Raw genomic sequence first — 16,891 nt, forward strand, 5'->3', positions numbered from 1 at the left:
CCCAGCTCTCATGGAGTCTGGAGAAGGTAGTATTTGCCTTTCCTGCTGTTCCATAGGTGAAGCACATGATGAGAAGGTCAGAAAGACTCCTCAGAGCCCAATTCTCTACCTATTTTAGTAGGTGTACCATGCAACTGGTGGCTCAGAATTTGAAAATGTGAGAATCAAGAAATAGGCAAGGTAAAGCAAATAGGTAAATGTGTGGTGATGTGACAGGCAGTGGGCTAACTGGAGAATTGAAAAGTGTTCAGTACAACTAAAGTGAAGGGTACTTTTGGAAACAAGGGAAGGGCTGAAGCTAAAGAGGCATTAAAAGGGCCAGATGATCAAGAGTCTATCACGCAGCTAAGAAGCATTCTCAGTCTGTGGGAGATACCCTTCTTGAACTTCCAAGAAGTCTTCAACAATCCTCAATTACTGCATTTATCAAACAGAATTATAATGATTCATTTTCTTGTTCTCTGTACTACTCCCCTCAAGAATTAGGATGAGAGGTCAAGGGCACAGAGGGGCTATTTTATTTTTGTATTTCCAGAACATAGCATGATCCTTGGCATGTAATAAAAGCTCAGTATTGTGTTGTATGGAACTACATCCTAACCTAAGTTCTTTCCAAATGAATATTTTTATTAATGAATATTAATGAATATTGATTAACTTATGATCAATCATCCACTCAAAAAAAAATGTTCCCCCTACACTAAGTACCTATCATTATAAAAATTGGTTAATTGCATATTACAAGTTAATAACACAATAAGGGTATATCCCTAAGGTTTATATTTGTGCATTTACATATAGCAGTAGACAACTGTTTTTGTTAACTGAGCTAGCTTACTGCATTCTGGTAATAATATCATCTCAGTTTTCTAGTAGGGAAGTCCAGCTCCTTGCATCATGGGAAGGGATTCAGATGAGGTGTTTGACCTCAGCTCTGGGGTTTCAGGTGGGGAAAGGATCTGATGGGCCAATGAGAGTTCTCTGTGGGACTCTTGCTATGAGCTAGTGGGAAAAAGATTTTTTTCTCCTGAGGTCGGTGCTACTGGTACAATGACTGCCTCAGGTTGTCAAGGGCCACCACAAGGAATAAGGTATCCAGCCAAGAAAGAAGCCCATATATATCAGAATCAGAGCCCAATGGGAAGATAGAGTCTTAACAACATTATTTTGTGTGCCTGGACTGAGGGCACCACCACTGGCCAAAAAATTCCTCTTTGAGAGGTTAAGATGTCATGCATGGTTGCTCTCTTGTACCATGAAAAGGGACTCAACTTTTTTCATTTACCATAGACATACTGCCAGTTGAAGAAATGGTAATCACAAAAAGCAGTGGGAGAATGGAACTCGGTTTGGGGACATGGGTCTGTAAGTTGATCTCTTATGCAGCCCTTTCTAGGGGAGACTCAGTCATCCCTTGACTCTTCTTAAGATAATTAAAGATATACAAGCCCTTTCATTGTTTATTTCCACAGGTAATTAATTAAGAGGAAATGATCATTTAGCTTCAGAGACCTTCAGGTTATGGACCTTAAAAATTATTTGAAGAAAAAGTGATTACTTCAAGTTTTCCCCAAAGATGTTAGTTGCCCAGTATTAATGATATTGAGAAGCAATGATACTCATTAAACAAATCACTGAAAACTTTCCAAATAACTCACCCAAGTGTGACATTGAAAGATCAAAGCAACAAAACCTCATCAGTAAAAATATGCAAATACAAGAGGATCAGCCAAATAGAGCACAGGAAGAGACTTTCTCATTGAAAATGGCCTTTGCTTGTCATTCAAACTCATATAAAATTCCTAAAATCTGTCAGTGTAGTATTTTCTAAGTGATATGTCAACAAACATATTCACTGAGAATACTTATTCTGCCTAGAGCCAATGTTTTTATAAAAACATTCTAAAGAGTCAACTGTTAAATCAATGAAACGCATGTTTTGAGCAGGTGTTTGGAATTGTGCTGATTTACCCATATTTTCCAGTTTAATTTCCACATTTACCACCAAACTTCTGCAAGAAAACATAAAGTGGACCTGGAAGTATTATGCTTATAATAAATATGAGGACAGTTGTGCTAAACACATCTTTACCAGAAAGGGGATTCAAAAATAATTTTCATTTGCCTAAATCCTAAAATTTTTCTGTTTAACCTGTGGTGATTGGAATGTAGTGTCGTGTAATTTAAATGGTACTGTGTAAGCTATTAGCAGCTGACATTTAATTGGGTATATTTATGAGAGACACAAGAGAAAACAGAAGATGAACAAGGAATGAAAGCTGAATCAAGGACTCGTGGAAAAAAATGAAAAGTACCACCCATTGCTTTCATCCTCTCCTCAGCATATTGGTGGGGAACAGCATAACTCAGTAGTCAGCAGTGTGAGATCCAGAGCAAGCCTCCACCAGCTCAGTTCATAGTTTTAGTCTTTACCCTGCACAAGTTCTACAAAGTGCATCTGCTTAAGATTTGAGGGATAATGCCAATACCTACCTCATAAGGTTGCTGTGAGGTGAGAATTTGGGATTACTGAAAACATTGTACACAGGGCCCTAGAGGAAAGAAGTGTTCAATGAATGCTAGCTATTACTGTATTATTTGTAACTTTGCCTACTGGGTAGAGGGTAAAGAGTGGTATGGAATTGTTTCAAACTTATTTATATATTTTTATTTCTTATTGCACTAGAAATGATGCAAAACATTTTTGGAAACATATAAGAAACAACAAAACAGGCCAACTTAAGAATCCAGGTTAATTTAAACAAGTAAAACAAAGATTATAGGCAAAAATAGAGTCAGGAACAAGACAAGAATAAGAATTACAGAGATATGACTGCTATAATCAACTATAAATTTGTCTTAAGCTTTCTGGCATCCAGCCTGTGAGACAGTACAATACACCATATATCTGTCCCTGGTTTCAGGAACAGAGCTCCTAAAACACCTGTAATATCTCAGGTGATAAGAGCACCAGGGGCATCTATTATTTGATCTCTGACACTGGTTCCTGACAAAGAGCTCCTGAAACCCTTGTAAATACCTATGTGCACTTTTGGTTGGCTCTCTGATGAGGGCTTGTCACTTGAAAGACCAAATCATGATTAGAAGTTTGGAATTTTCAGCTCCACCCCACCCCAGTATCTTGAGAAGGGACTAGGGCTAAGAATGAAGTTAATGTTGAAGATTCCATAAAATCCCCATAGTACAGAGTCCAGAAAGCTTCCAGGTCTGTGAACATATTCACGTACTTGGAGGGTAATGCATCCCAACTCCACAGGGACAGAAGTTTCTGCACTCAGGACTCTCCCAGACCTCACCCTATGCATCTCATCTGGTTGTTCATCTGTATCTTTTATCATAACTTTTTTAAAAAAACTTTTTAAAAAGATTTTATTTATGTATTTTTAGAGAAGGAAGGGAGGGAAAAAGAGAGAGAGAGAGACATCAATGTGTGGTTGCTGGGGGCCGTGGCCTGCAACCCAGGCATGTGCCCTGACTGGGAATCGAACCTGCGATGCTTTGATTCACAGCCTGCACTCAATCCACTGAGCTACACCAGCCAGGACTTTTTATCATAACTTTTAATAAATTGGTAAATAAAGTAAACTTTCCCTGCCTTTTGTGAACTATTCTAGCAAATTAATCAAATCCAAAGTGGGAGAAGATCACAGGAACCTCTGATTTGTAGCCAAGTCAGACAGAAATCATGGGTAACCTGGGGACCCACTACTTGTGATTGGCTTCTGAAGTGCGTGAAAGAAATCTCCTAAAATTTAACTTACGAGATCTTAACTTATGAGCACTTAACTTATGAGATCTGAAGCCATCCTCATGCAAATCATGTCAAAACTGAATTAAATTGTAGGATACCTATCTGGTGTCATGCAGAAATGCTTGGTGGGGGAAAACCCACACACATCTGGTGACCAGAAGCATCAGAAGGTAGTGTTATGAGAATGGTACTAGCATCTCTAAAGAGGATACATAGAAAGGAATGCTGGGTTTTTCTAACATACAGCACAAGAAAGACAATTGAAGTCTGCAGCACAATTTTTAGTAATTGTGAGATTAAAATACACTAAATACCCAGGAAGAGTACAGTGATTTTGTGAGAGACAGCAAACATACAGAACTAAAGGCATCTCTAGGAGAGCGGATAATTATTAGCCTTGGTAACAGCGCTCTTGGCCTCAATTCTTTACCTCTTCCTGCATCCACACTTGTGCAATGGCCTCTGAGTCCACATGGATTCTCCTATCTCTTAACTTTAAACTTAGATTTTATTTGGCTTTTATAGGTGGGTGCAAATCATAGTGTGTTCTAAGTTCCAGTCCTTGGCCTGAAAAGGTCTCAAGCATTTCAAATATTGATCTATTGTACCCCTACCACAGCATGAGAAGTAAACCACATGGCCAGTGTGTTTGCTAGTCTAAGAAGGATGAAATACAGGAAGCAGAATCAGATCCTGCATTGTGGAGAAGAACCACCCAGCTAAGCCCTGCCTAGATCAGCCAGACCCAAGATGACTCACAGAGACCTAAAAAATAATAAATGATAATATCAAACTATACTACAAGGACATAGTAATAAAAACAGACTGGTACTAGCATAAAAACAGACATATAGACCAATGGAACAGATAGAGAGCCTAGAAGTAAACCCACACCATTATAGTCAATTAATATTTGACAGAGGAAGCAAGCACATGCAATGGGCTAAAGATAGTTCATTAAATCAATGGTGTTGGGAAAATTGGACAGATACATGAAGAAAAATGAACGTAGACTACTTTTTATGCCACAAACAAGAATAATTTCAAAATGGATCAAAGACTTAAATGTGAGACCCAAAACCATAAAAATCCTAGAAGAAAACAAAAGCAGCAGAATCTTGGATATTGCTCATAGAAAGTTTTTATTAGATAATCTCCCTCAGGTGAGGGAAACAAAAGAAAAAATAAAAAAAATGGGACTTCATCAAACTAAAAAGTTTTTGCACAGCAAAGGAAATCATCAACAAAATAAAAAGACAACCCACAGAATGGGAGAGCATATTTGCTAATACATCTGAAAAAGGGTTAATATCTAAAATTTATAAAGTCAACACCAAAAAATCAAACAACCCAATTAAAAAATGGGCAAAGGACATGCATAGACATTTCTCCAAAGAAGATATACAGATGTCCAACAGACTTATGAAAATATGCTTGACATCACTAATCATCAGAGAAATGCAAATAAAAACCACAATGAGATACACTTGTCAGAAGGGCTATCAATAAATTGTCAAACAACAAGTACTGGCAAGGATGTGGAGAAAGGGGAACACTTTTGCACTGTTGGTGGGAATGTAGACTAGTGTAGTCACTGTGGAAGGCAGTATGGAGATACCCCCCAAAATTAAAAATGGATCTGCCTTTTGACCCAGCAATCCCACTCCTGGGAATATATCTGAAAGAACCCAATGATGCGTGGGTCACCAGCCAGCAGTGATCACGGAACGCTGTGGATGGCTCGTTGAAAAACATGCGAGAAAAAAAAACATGCACAGAGACAAACTAGTTTCTGTGGGGAAGTAGAGACGAAATGGCCACCCCCCCGCCCAGTGGGGAGCGCGCCAATTTACCATCCATACCTGCTTTTATTGGGCTCATTTTGCATAATAATTCAGGTAAAGTACAGTACTCATTAGGAGGAAGTAAGGAACCATAGAAAACAAGGAAATCTGAGGGTCTATTTTGAGTCGAGGTCACAGAGCTGTAAGACTTTGAGGAACAAACTAACTTCCTCCTTGGACCCTTCTCATTCAACTGAGAGCATTCTAAACAAAGAAGGTTTCACAGTAATTTACATATTCTTTCTTAGGCCTGATCACCCAGGGAATCCACCCTTTTCCGCACAGAGCTGCACCACCCTGTCATTGTTTCAGGCTAGGTGGAGCAAGGGAACTAAGGCAACCAAGAGATAAGGAGATTTTCTCCCAGACGTTGAGAACTTAGGCTATGTCAAAGCCGAGGAGCGAGGGTCCATCACCCCCTTTTGCTGCAGCCCCCAAAGTCCTTCTTTTGGGGGGCCTCCCAAAGTGATCGTCCCTGTCTTAGGTCATTCCGCCCTTGGGGAATCTTACCCGTCTTTGGCTAACCGACCAAGCTTTTTGGGTTCAGTTATGAATAAAGTAGCAGAAGCAGCATTCCTGCCAGGGAGATAAGCTTTTGTCTCCTTGCTGGCTTACAGTTCCAAGGGAGTTCCCTTAGCCTTAGCCTAGGCGGGGGTTTCAGCTTCTGATACCAGTCAGGGAGGTTCCCAACAACCCAAAACACTAATTTGAAAGAACATAAGTACCCCTATGTTCATTCCAGCATTATTTACAATTGGGCCAGGATATGGAAGTAGCCCAAGTCTCCATCAATAGATGAGTGGATAAAAATACTATGGGGCATTTACACAATGGAATTCTACTTGACGGTGGTAAAAAAGAAAATTTTACCCTTTGCAACAGTATGGATGGACGTGGAGAGCATTATGCTAAGTGAAATAAGTCAATTAGAGAAAGACACATATCATATGATTTCACTCATATGTGGCATCTAATGAACAAATTGAACTAACAAGCGAGACAGAGACAGACTTATATTTGGAGAGCAGATGACAGCTAGTGTGGAGGCAGGGAAGATTACAGGGTAGAAGGATTGAGCAAAAAAGGAAAAGGATTCATGGATATAGACAACAGGATGGTGATTGTGGGGGATAGGGGAGTATAAGGGAACTAAATGATAATGGAGAAAATATAATAAAGATTATATATTTAAAAAAAATTAAAAATAAATTAAGATAAATTAATTAAAAGTAAAATAACAAATGATTGTCATTTACACCTCTGAGTTTTGGGGGTGATTTGTTATATAGCAATGACAAGCTAATAAATAAACAAAAAACCAAACAAACAAATACAGTTATCTTTAAGCCATATATATACTATAAACCAAAAAACATGTATTCTAACTGACTTATCATGGCCCAGATAAAAGCAGCATAAAAATTTAAGTATATATTCTCATAACTTCAATTTATAAACTTACTAGACTTGCAATTATGACATTGACACCAATAATAATATAAGTACAATTAAATTTCTGTCTGTTGCTCACCATACTAAATAAAAGAGAGGTAGTCATCAAAATTGCAGGATAAGCTTGAGGTAATCAGTCTCCACATTCATAAGCAAAATTCACTGAAGGGTGGGATGTGAAAGGGGGCAGGTTATTTATACATTAGAGAGATAGATCAACATTTTTCAAAGCAGCATGGAGCACGATAATTGCCCCCGTGCCTGGCCCTCAGCAGAGATGCCATATGTATGAAGATGCAATGGACAAAGAAGGCAAGCCTTAAAGCGTGTACCTTACTTAAAAGTTATACAAAGGCAGTGCTCCAAATGGCTGTGTTGATCTGAGATTAGGAGGCTTCTCTCATGGGCAACTCATTCCAGTGTGCACAGTGCAGAAGAAGGAGGGATTTACTTTTTTAACCATGGTTAATGAATCTCATGAGCAAGGCTGGTAACTGTAAGAATAATAGCTTACCCCTATTTATCTATTTGGATGTGCAAGGCACTGTACTAAGCACTACGCATGAATTATTTCATTCAATTCATGTAACATTCATGATAACCCAGAGAGGTGAGATTTTTATTCCCTTCTCCCACCCACTTTGCCCTTTGCTTTCACACTTTGTACAGGCAGGGTCTCTGAAGCTTGGAGAGGTAAGTGACTTGCCTGTGGTCACATAGGCATTCCTTATTTAATAGGAGATAGAAACCAAATTACAATAGATGTATTTGATTACTATTTGCTTTAGGTACATCTCAAACATTTTCTGGGTTCATTGAAGTTTTCATTTAAAAAAAATACAAAGATTCACTCATTTCAATTGACCTGTGAAATTATTTTGCCAACTAGAAAGCACTTTGTAAATGAAAAGGAGTGCTACATTGTGAACATGTCCCAGATGAGTTAGAGGGAAAATGTCAATTCTAATAATAGTATTTTAGAATCTCCCACTGGTCTAGGTGTACTCAAAGGACTTTAGCCTAATCCCTCAATATACTCTTCAACTAACTTTGATCCATCTGAAATTTTATTCCTATATTCTCACTATCAGATACAACCTACAATGTTTTTCTCCTTTGAATTATTTTCTACTAAAAAATACACAACTGTATTCAGTGTTATAGGAATTTGCATTTTTAAACATGCAAGGTCTTTTGTCTAATTTCTCTTAATTTTGTTTCTCTCTCTTCCCACCTCAAACAGATGGCAGATTTTGTACCCATCTTACATGGAAATTATGTGCAAGTGTCACCACTTGGGTTGGCATATTATCTAACAATGTTCAAACAATGGAATGTGAGGCACATGATAAGAACCAGCCATCAATCATTAGAAATTAGAGTGAACACTGGATATAAGCATTTCTAATGAAGTACTTTGCATCAAATTTAGCTCAGATGACTAAAAACAGACCCACGGTACTATTGAAAGGCACTAAATCTCAGCAAAATCATGCAGTTCTGTGAGAGAGGCATTCTGGTCCAGAATATTCATCAATTTTTAGCAACTAAAGCAATCTTAGAATTCACACATGCAAAGTGATAAAATAGATGGGCCTGCTTGACATAGCGGCTTAATTCAATGATTAGCCCTGGGACAGTGAGCAACTTCTTAACCACACTCACCTGGTCAACTTTATCTGTTTCAGAAACAAATCACCCCAGTACTGTATTAAAACTCTACATTGCCCAGATTTTTTTCCTCAAAGGCTATGAATCTTCCATTGCAACCACTGATTCACAAAGCAAATTTTGTTGTTCCTTTTCTTTGTCACTTAAAGCCTCCCCAAGAACTGTGCATAATCTGTCAGGTTGTTACAATAAGCTATCAAAAAGTTATATTACTTCCTTCAGATATTTTTGTAATACCCAACAGGAACACAAAGTCTTTAATCAAAAAGCTGTATTGGTTCCCTTATTTTATCTTCTACATAACATAAAACAAAGATGTTTATCATAGTGCCAAAGTAAATAATTTAGCCAAGTCATAACTTGGCTGGCTACATGTTACATGGGATAGCAAACCCATTCAAACTAAGTGATGTAAAATGCAGTGTGTGTGTGTGTGGGTGTGTGTGTGTGTGGTGGGGGGTGGGTACAGGGGTTGATTAGCTCACATGACAAGGGGTCAAGTGATTTTACTTAGGGTGGGTCCAGGCAGTGAGGTCTGCCAAATGTTTAACTATTTAATTAATTATTTATTTACTTACTCACTTATTTATTTAAATGGAGGAAGCTGGTTTTTGGCATTGGCTAATTTTAAGCTACCCACATGTTATCAAACAATATCTCACATAATTCCTGAAAATTTAACAAAACATTCTCAGGCATTGGTGTGACCTACCTCCAGCACACCACTAGAGCCAGATATTCGAATGATACTATAACTATTCTATTCTACCCCTCTCCTTTCTGCTTCACTTCATCTGATTTCATTTTTTATTCATTTTTAATTGATTTTTAGAGAGAAAGGAAGGGAGAAAGGGAGAAACATCTATTTTTGTTGGTCCACTTATTCACGCATTCATTGGTTATTTCTCGCATGTGCTGGCTGGAGACCAAATCCTCAGCCTTGGCATATGGAGACCATGCTCTCACCAGCTGAGCTATGCAGCCAAGGCCTCCATCTGATTTCATTCCAAGACAGGTTCATTCTATATGGTGGTAATAATGACTGCAGGAGAATATGCTCAGAAGAGCTCCAGCTAGTTTGGCTCCTAATTGGCCTTCTTAGAACCAAACACTACAGAAAGGGAATGAGTTTTTGAGCTTAAGAGAATGGGGGCAGCTACCTTCAAATCACTTGGATTCTGAATCACCTGAGCCCTGACCAATGTGGCTCAGTGGATTAAGTGTTGGTTTGTTAAACTAAAGGGTCACCGGTTTGATCCCTAGTCAGGGCATATGCCTGGGTTGCTAGGCCAGGTCCCCAGTGGAGGGCGCACAAGAGGCAATCACACATTGATGTTTCTCTCCCTCTCTTTCTCCTTCCCTTCCTCTCTCTCTAAAAATAAATAAATCTTAAAAAAAAAGAGAATCATCTGAAATGGGAAACATGAGTTCTCCTCAGCAACTCTCTTCAGATGAACATCATGTAGCGTTACTATAACTCTAAGATTAAATCTATACCAAAATCCACAGCTGTACAAGAGCTAGAATTTCCTACCACATGTCTACTTCCCATAAAAATCTGGGGCAAAAAGCTTAAAATCCAAGAAAGTAAAATGTATTTTGAAGAAAAATATGCTCTTGCAACATAAAGAAGCTGTCTTCAGTTGTGGACAGATACAAAATGTAAAGATCTATAATTGCTGCATAAATTTATTAATAGAAGTGCTAATGCTATAAATCGTACATCTCTGTTTTGACACAATCTTTTATTTTCCTTTCAATGAGGAAGAAAAAATAAAGGGGCAGAACTGGTAATATTGCTTACAACTAAATTGGATTTTCCACCAGAGAAAGCTATTTAGAAAAAGCTATTTGAAAAAGGAAAATAGTACTCACAAAGGGTATTAATGAGCCCAACCAGGAGGAAAAAGCCTTCAACCAATACAAAGAAAGGTTTGTAAAACCTCTTTCAGACCTGGAAGCCAAAGGGATGCTTTGAACTCTCTATCCTTCAGAACAGATCTTACCTGCCAGCTGAGTGTGAGAGACAGATGAAATTTCAGAATAAGAACTCTTTACTTAGACTATAAGCCTTTCCTATGATTCAGGAAACAAGACCTCAGCAGCCCTGGGTTTAGAAGGAAACTGTTCCATCCTGCCCTCAAACTGTGAGGCATTGAAGAAACAAGATATAGACTATGCTGTGTGTTTGTGCCCTGGCCTTGGCTGCTGAGAATGGCATAATGATGAGGTAAAAGTCAAATCAGAGACAAGGAAGGGTCAAGTGAACTCTGTGGCTTTATTCTGGAGAGAGAGCTCTTTTACTGCTTGTCCACAGAGGTTGTTTCTTTGCAAGATTTTTTAAAATCCTCACTTGAGGATATGTTTATTGATTTGAGAGAGAGGAAGTAGGGGGTGGGAAAAGAGGGACAGAGATAGAAAGGGACAGAGAGAGAGAAAGATCAGTGTGAGAGGGAAACTTCAATCCATTGCTTCTGATAAGTGCCTCGACCAGGGATGAAACCTGCAACTTTTCGGTATACAGGGCATTGCTCTAACCAACCAAGCCACCCAACCAAGGCACAGAGGTATTTTTTAATCTTATTTATACACATTTACTAACAAAAGAACAAGAAACTGGCAGGGAAACAACAAAGAAAATGAGCTTTTTATTTTTTCTCCAGAACAAAGAAGTTGAGTCAGGCCATTCCACAGATCCTCTGTACCACTAACCAAGTCAGCTGCAGAGCTTCATGGGCCCCGTGAGGGGTGAAGCAGTTGGTAAATGACATTCAGAGTGCTCTTCATCAGTTAAACAAATACAGGTCCATTTATGCATTTTTTTTTCAGGTCTGTCACTCAGGTGCCCAAGTGCTTAGCCAGGCCGCCATGAAGACAGAGGGAAACCAAGATTATGATTACATCAGCTGCCACTAGGTGTTTTCACTGCTGAAGGGGCTTCCTTGTAGGGGTTTAATACTAACACTATCCCTTCCACATGGTGTATCAGGTTAATAGAGAAAAGGAAAGGGACACTTGTTGCTTGCTATGACTAAGAGGAGGAACCTAAAATATTAACATTTCCCTGCTTGTGATGTTCATAAGAAAATTAATTTTTACCTTCAATTCCAATGGTGAAGCAGAAGGAATGCTAGCTCAATTTGCTATTATATTATTATGTGTATTAATCCCTATGGTCCTATGCTTTGCACTCCATATGGATATATAAATGATCATACATGATAAGTAATATTTTTAAAAGAATAACAGTAGTTTTCTACAGGGTAGGGGTGGGGCAGTTGTTTGAAAGTAAGAAAAAATAAGCTCTAACATTACTAGTGAAAAAATAAATACGGCATGGAGGATACAGGAAGGATCTGAGGAGTATCTCAGCATTATCCTTTTAAACTACATTTTACTTTTCTTGTAAAATTTCATCTTTAGACAGTTTTCTAATATGGTATGTAGTCTTAGCAGCATCTTTTACTTACCAGCACAAATACTAGGTGGAAATGTGTTGAGGGAAACTTACCAGAATGCTTACATGGCAAGGTAACCAGACACGGCATCTGCACTGACAGACAGGCCATACCACTTTAAAGCTCAAGACCAATGATCTGTCAGGATCCCCAGTAAGGACAGATAACTGAGATCAAAGGTGACCTTTTGCTGAATGAACAATTTATGATTCCTTTAGCTCCTATCCCTTATTCATAAGAGAAAATATATTAAAGTATATTTTTATTTATTCTTGAGCACAGACTGTTTTAATAAAGGTAAAGCTCATTTAAAAATAAGTTTAGCCTTAACAAAGTATGTATAAACATTACCCTGATTTTCACTCTGTTACTTCTTTTCTGGTATGTTCATTAGCTGCTGCTTTTTGACCTTCAACATGTAACTGTGATACTTAGAGCAATCTCTCTTCCACCACCAACAAAGATGTTCCCTCCATTCTGATAATATTTCTATTTGTTGAAGGCAGGTAAAATAATTCCTTTTGGACAATAAAACCCTCCTCAAAACCAGCTTCATCAAACCACTCACCTAATAGGACCTTAAAAGTATTAAACCACTACTGTGAATATTTTAGTACAATTAAGTTGTTGTTTCTTTGTCTTCAGAATTTCTTTCATTCATTTTCTGGTATCTATGCAATAGAAGTTAGAAAGAATAGTTATAAAAACAGCCATCATCAACTTCAAATTCCAAGAAGGAATTCTATATGTGAACCATAACAGACAACTGGAAGTATAGTATTGGATATACTTTTCTACATGCTTTTTTTAGGATCAACACTGATGGGCTCTTTTGAAAACACAAATGCATTTCTTCTATTGAGCTGTCTTGAACAATCCTATCTCAGAGATTCACTTCCTCCATCCTTTATAAAGAACATGTGGTATTTTAATCAAAATATACCTGCCACTCAAGCCAGGAGTCCAGAGGTCCATGGTATCTGGATGGTGGCTCCAAGAGGGCAGGTAGCCTGAAGATGCTCTGGTGCTGTCAAAGGGCAGTGAACATCTGTTGCTCCCCACAGTCTTTTCTGCCTTCCTTGAGCAACAACCCTGGCATCAGTGGGGGACTCAATTCTACTCTTAATTCCTTGTGTAGGGCTCCATCCTTAGGATGGAGAATGTGTCTAAAGACAAGTCAATAGGCATGTCACTGTTTGCTGGCCACAGGATTTATTAAGACCCATGACCTATTTTCAAATTCAAATCACTCTAAAAAAATCTATAGGAACTATCATTCAAAAGGTACATTCTTTTCTGTTGGAGCTTCTGCAGTCATAATGCCACCAATGGTTAGACCAAACAATGTTTGAAGGTCCTTAAGCATTGAATGGGACTTCAGGAATACAGCCCTGGGATCTCTGTTTGGGGAGAAAATATATTGGAATCAACCTCTGTTGCCTCTCTCTTAGTTAGAACATGACAATGTTTTAATCCTTTAGGATAGACCTAAGAAAGCTACATTTCAGCACTCCATCTGACTTTGGTCATTCTCTGGTGTTAAGCAAGTTAAGCAAGTTATTATTAAGTTAAGCAAGTGTAATGCTTAACTTAATAATAATAATAAAAACAGCATAAAGGAATATTTACTACACAATGGATTAAAGATTTTCAACATGGCATAACAGGATTAATATGGCAGTATCATGTTTTGTCACATATATAGTTAGATTTGTACTGGCATCTTTTCACTCTTTTTGTGGGAAAATAATGTATCCAAAGAACTTTGATGAAACAAGATGGAAATGAGAGTTATTACAGCTTTGTAATCCTGTCCGTTCCCTCTCTATTAAGTCAGATTTAAGAATAGTATAGTCCCACCTAACTAAAAATTAGGGTCTAAAGTCAGCACACAGATTACATAATTGTGTGATGTGACTTTATCATATTAGTTCACATTCCTGGATTATATAATATGGCTCAGTATCTTCATAATATATCAAATTCTGATCATCTCCCCAGTGTCATCAAATCTGTGCCACAATCATCTGTTTTCAGACTTATTACCTAAGGCTCTTCGCCAGTTTCTCCCCTTCCGAACTTATTCCCATATAATCTGGTTTGCACAGAACAACAGAAAATTCTGTTTTTAAAAAAACCATAATACAGATCATGTATCATAGAAATATACACTTGAAACCTATATAGTCTTATTAAACAATGTAACCCCCATACATTTAATTAAAAATTTAAGCACTGGCCAGGTAGCTCAGTTGATTAGAGCATCATCCTGATATGCCAAGGTTGCAGGTTTGATCTCTGGTCAGGGCACATATAAGAAGCAACAAATGAATGTATAAATAAAAGTGGAACAACACGTCAATGTTTCTCTCTTTTTCTCTCTATCACTCCCTCCTTGCCCCTTTCTCTCTCAAACCAATAAATAAAAAATATTAAAAGAAACAACAACTATGACTATATCACTTTTGTGGCATAACCTATAAGTGGTGTGTCCAAGCCAACTGGATCTTTGGTCTTCCCCCATGGCAGGGGGTCACGGCTCTGAAAGACTTTTTGGCAGTCGCTGTGCTGTGCCTGAATCTTAGCAACTCACCTCATCTTTAGAAAATAGAACTTGGATGTTGTATGCAATGGGCTCTGCCTATCAGAAAAGAAGCAAGCATCCGAATATCCAACAGTGGTTGACATAACATCTCAAAAGATGTTTTAAGAAGCACAAAGTTGAATATATGCATGACAACTTCTGGAGCTAAGGGGTGACTTCACAGGGAGTTCCAGAGAACAAATAAGAGATAGAAGACATTGGACCCTGCAAGAAAGAAGGAAAGCAAGGGGTATTTTCTGCAAAAATAAAAAATCAGGGATATAAAACATTCTAGAACACGGCTATACCATGGGCTCAGGGGATAGACATTGCCCTCAGATTGAATGAGCTGGGCCTGGGACAAGGCTCTCACCAGTGAAAAAGCCATGTCTAATGGATTCAAAGTAGCTCTTAAACCCCAGCCACGTCTACTATAATTGTATTTCTTTTAAACATTGTAAAATATAACTCCCTATAGCATACTTATTTCCAATGATGACATTTCATTGTAAAATAAAACTAAGAAGACACACAAGCACACACAAATCAGAGCACACCACTATTTACCACTCTCCCCTGCCTCTTTTCCTCTTGATCTTTCCATGGCTTCCCCCTTTGCTTCATCCATTTGCTCAAATGTCATCTTCAAAAAGTCTTCCCCGAACACCTATCAAAAATAGCATTCTTTCCCAACACTCCCCTCTTGTTTTATTTACTTATGAAACATACATATCACTGCCTGCAACTAAATTATTTCCTTTTCAACTTGCTAATTGTCCTTTTCACTGAAATGTAGACTCTATGGGCACAAGGATTTTTGTTTGTCTTATTTGCTGCTGAATTGGAGCATAGAGAATGCAGCCTGGTACATACAAATTACTTTATAAGTCCAGTGAATAAATGAATAAATGAATTCTGCTATAACATGATTCAAAGGGAAGTAATGCTCAAATCCTACAAACACTAATAACATGGTTAAAGAAGCAACTATTTTTTGGTTTTTCTCGGTGAACATCTGATCATCAGTGGAAGGCAAGTATATTTGCATATTTAAAAGTTTGTCTATAAAGTGATTTTATTTTGAGGCTATGTAATAGGAAAAAGCATCTTTTAGTTGCTAGGAAGCATGCACACACATGAGTGCAAATACACACACCCAAATGACAATGGTTTTTGATGTCCTAAATAATTTGACTAAATTTTTACCTAAAAACATTCTTTAGGATATTAGTGATGCCATGAACCTCAACCAGAGAAAAAGAACTTACTGAGCTTTTTCTAGGAGTGAGAACAGGTCACAACTACTTCTAGAGAGTCAAAAGATCAGAACGTGTACATATAAAATATGTGTGTGGATTTTTCTGCCCACAGGCAGTTTTCACATAATACAAAAATACAATATAAACTAACATGCTCCCAGTCAAGAGTAGAACCAAGAAGTTTCAAAGAAATGCTCTGAGCCTAAATGTAATACAGCAAAAGATTTGAAAAGCTGCAAAAGGCAGTTCTCTTAAAAATATGCTGGGACTCCCCACCAAAATGATCTTTTAAACATTTATTTACCTATAATCTATACTGGATGGGGCTTTCCAAACCCACCCAGTAGGATGTGAAGATGCCCATTAATTTTTACCCACATCTAAATCAGGCAGTATGATTTTAAAAATCATTTCCAAATGGCTAGGTTAAAACACTGTATGTCACTGCTTTAATTTGGATGTCTCTAAGTTGCTTAAAGTACAACCTCAGCATTCACTCATTCTCACTTTCAAGTTAAAAAGAAAAAAAACAGATAAATTCTTGGATATCTGTCATAGTGAAGAAATAAGAGCTGCTACTGCTTAGTTAACCAAGAGTCAACTGGTGGCCTCTGTGAAGTTATCTCTTACTCCTCCTGTTTATTTTCCTGCTAAGCCAACGAATGAATAATAACAGTTTATTGAATTTGCCTTATGATTTACCAACCACATTTATTTATCTTCTTCAATTATCTTCACAAAATTTCTTTACAGTGTACAAGAAAAATGTCTCTATTTTCTAGATAAGATTCAGAAAACTGACTTTCCCTTGGTCTCTCAATTATTAAGTGATAAAGTCCAGACTGGGGCCT

The 16,891-nt window shown here is 37.8% G+C and overlaps 1 protein-coding gene and 1 long non-coding RNA gene across 2 annotated transcripts in view; one reads left to right on the forward strand and one right to left on the reverse strand.

The window, feature by feature from the left end:
- The window catches only part of FHIT (fragile histidine triad diadenosine triphosphatase), a 1,459,115-nt gene that overhangs the window by 408,323 nt on the left and 1,033,901 nt on the right, over positions 1-16,891 (reverse strand). The window lies entirely within an intron of this gene.
- Positions 4,366-9,956, forward strand: LOC118501819. Its single transcript, XR_004904481.1, has 3 exons — positions 4,366-4,376; positions 6,291-6,298; positions 9,574-9,956. It is a non-coding gene; the product is annotated as an uncharacterized LOC118501819 (long non-coding RNA).

Source organism: Phyllostomus discolor, chromosome 7 (assembly GCF_004126475.2).
Source record: "Phyllostomus discolor isolate MPI-MPIP mPhyDis1 chromosome 7, mPhyDis1.pri.v3, whole genome shotgun sequence".
Taxonomy (NCBI): Eukaryota; Metazoa; Chordata; class Mammalia; order Chiroptera; family Phyllostomidae; genus Phyllostomus; species Phyllostomus discolor.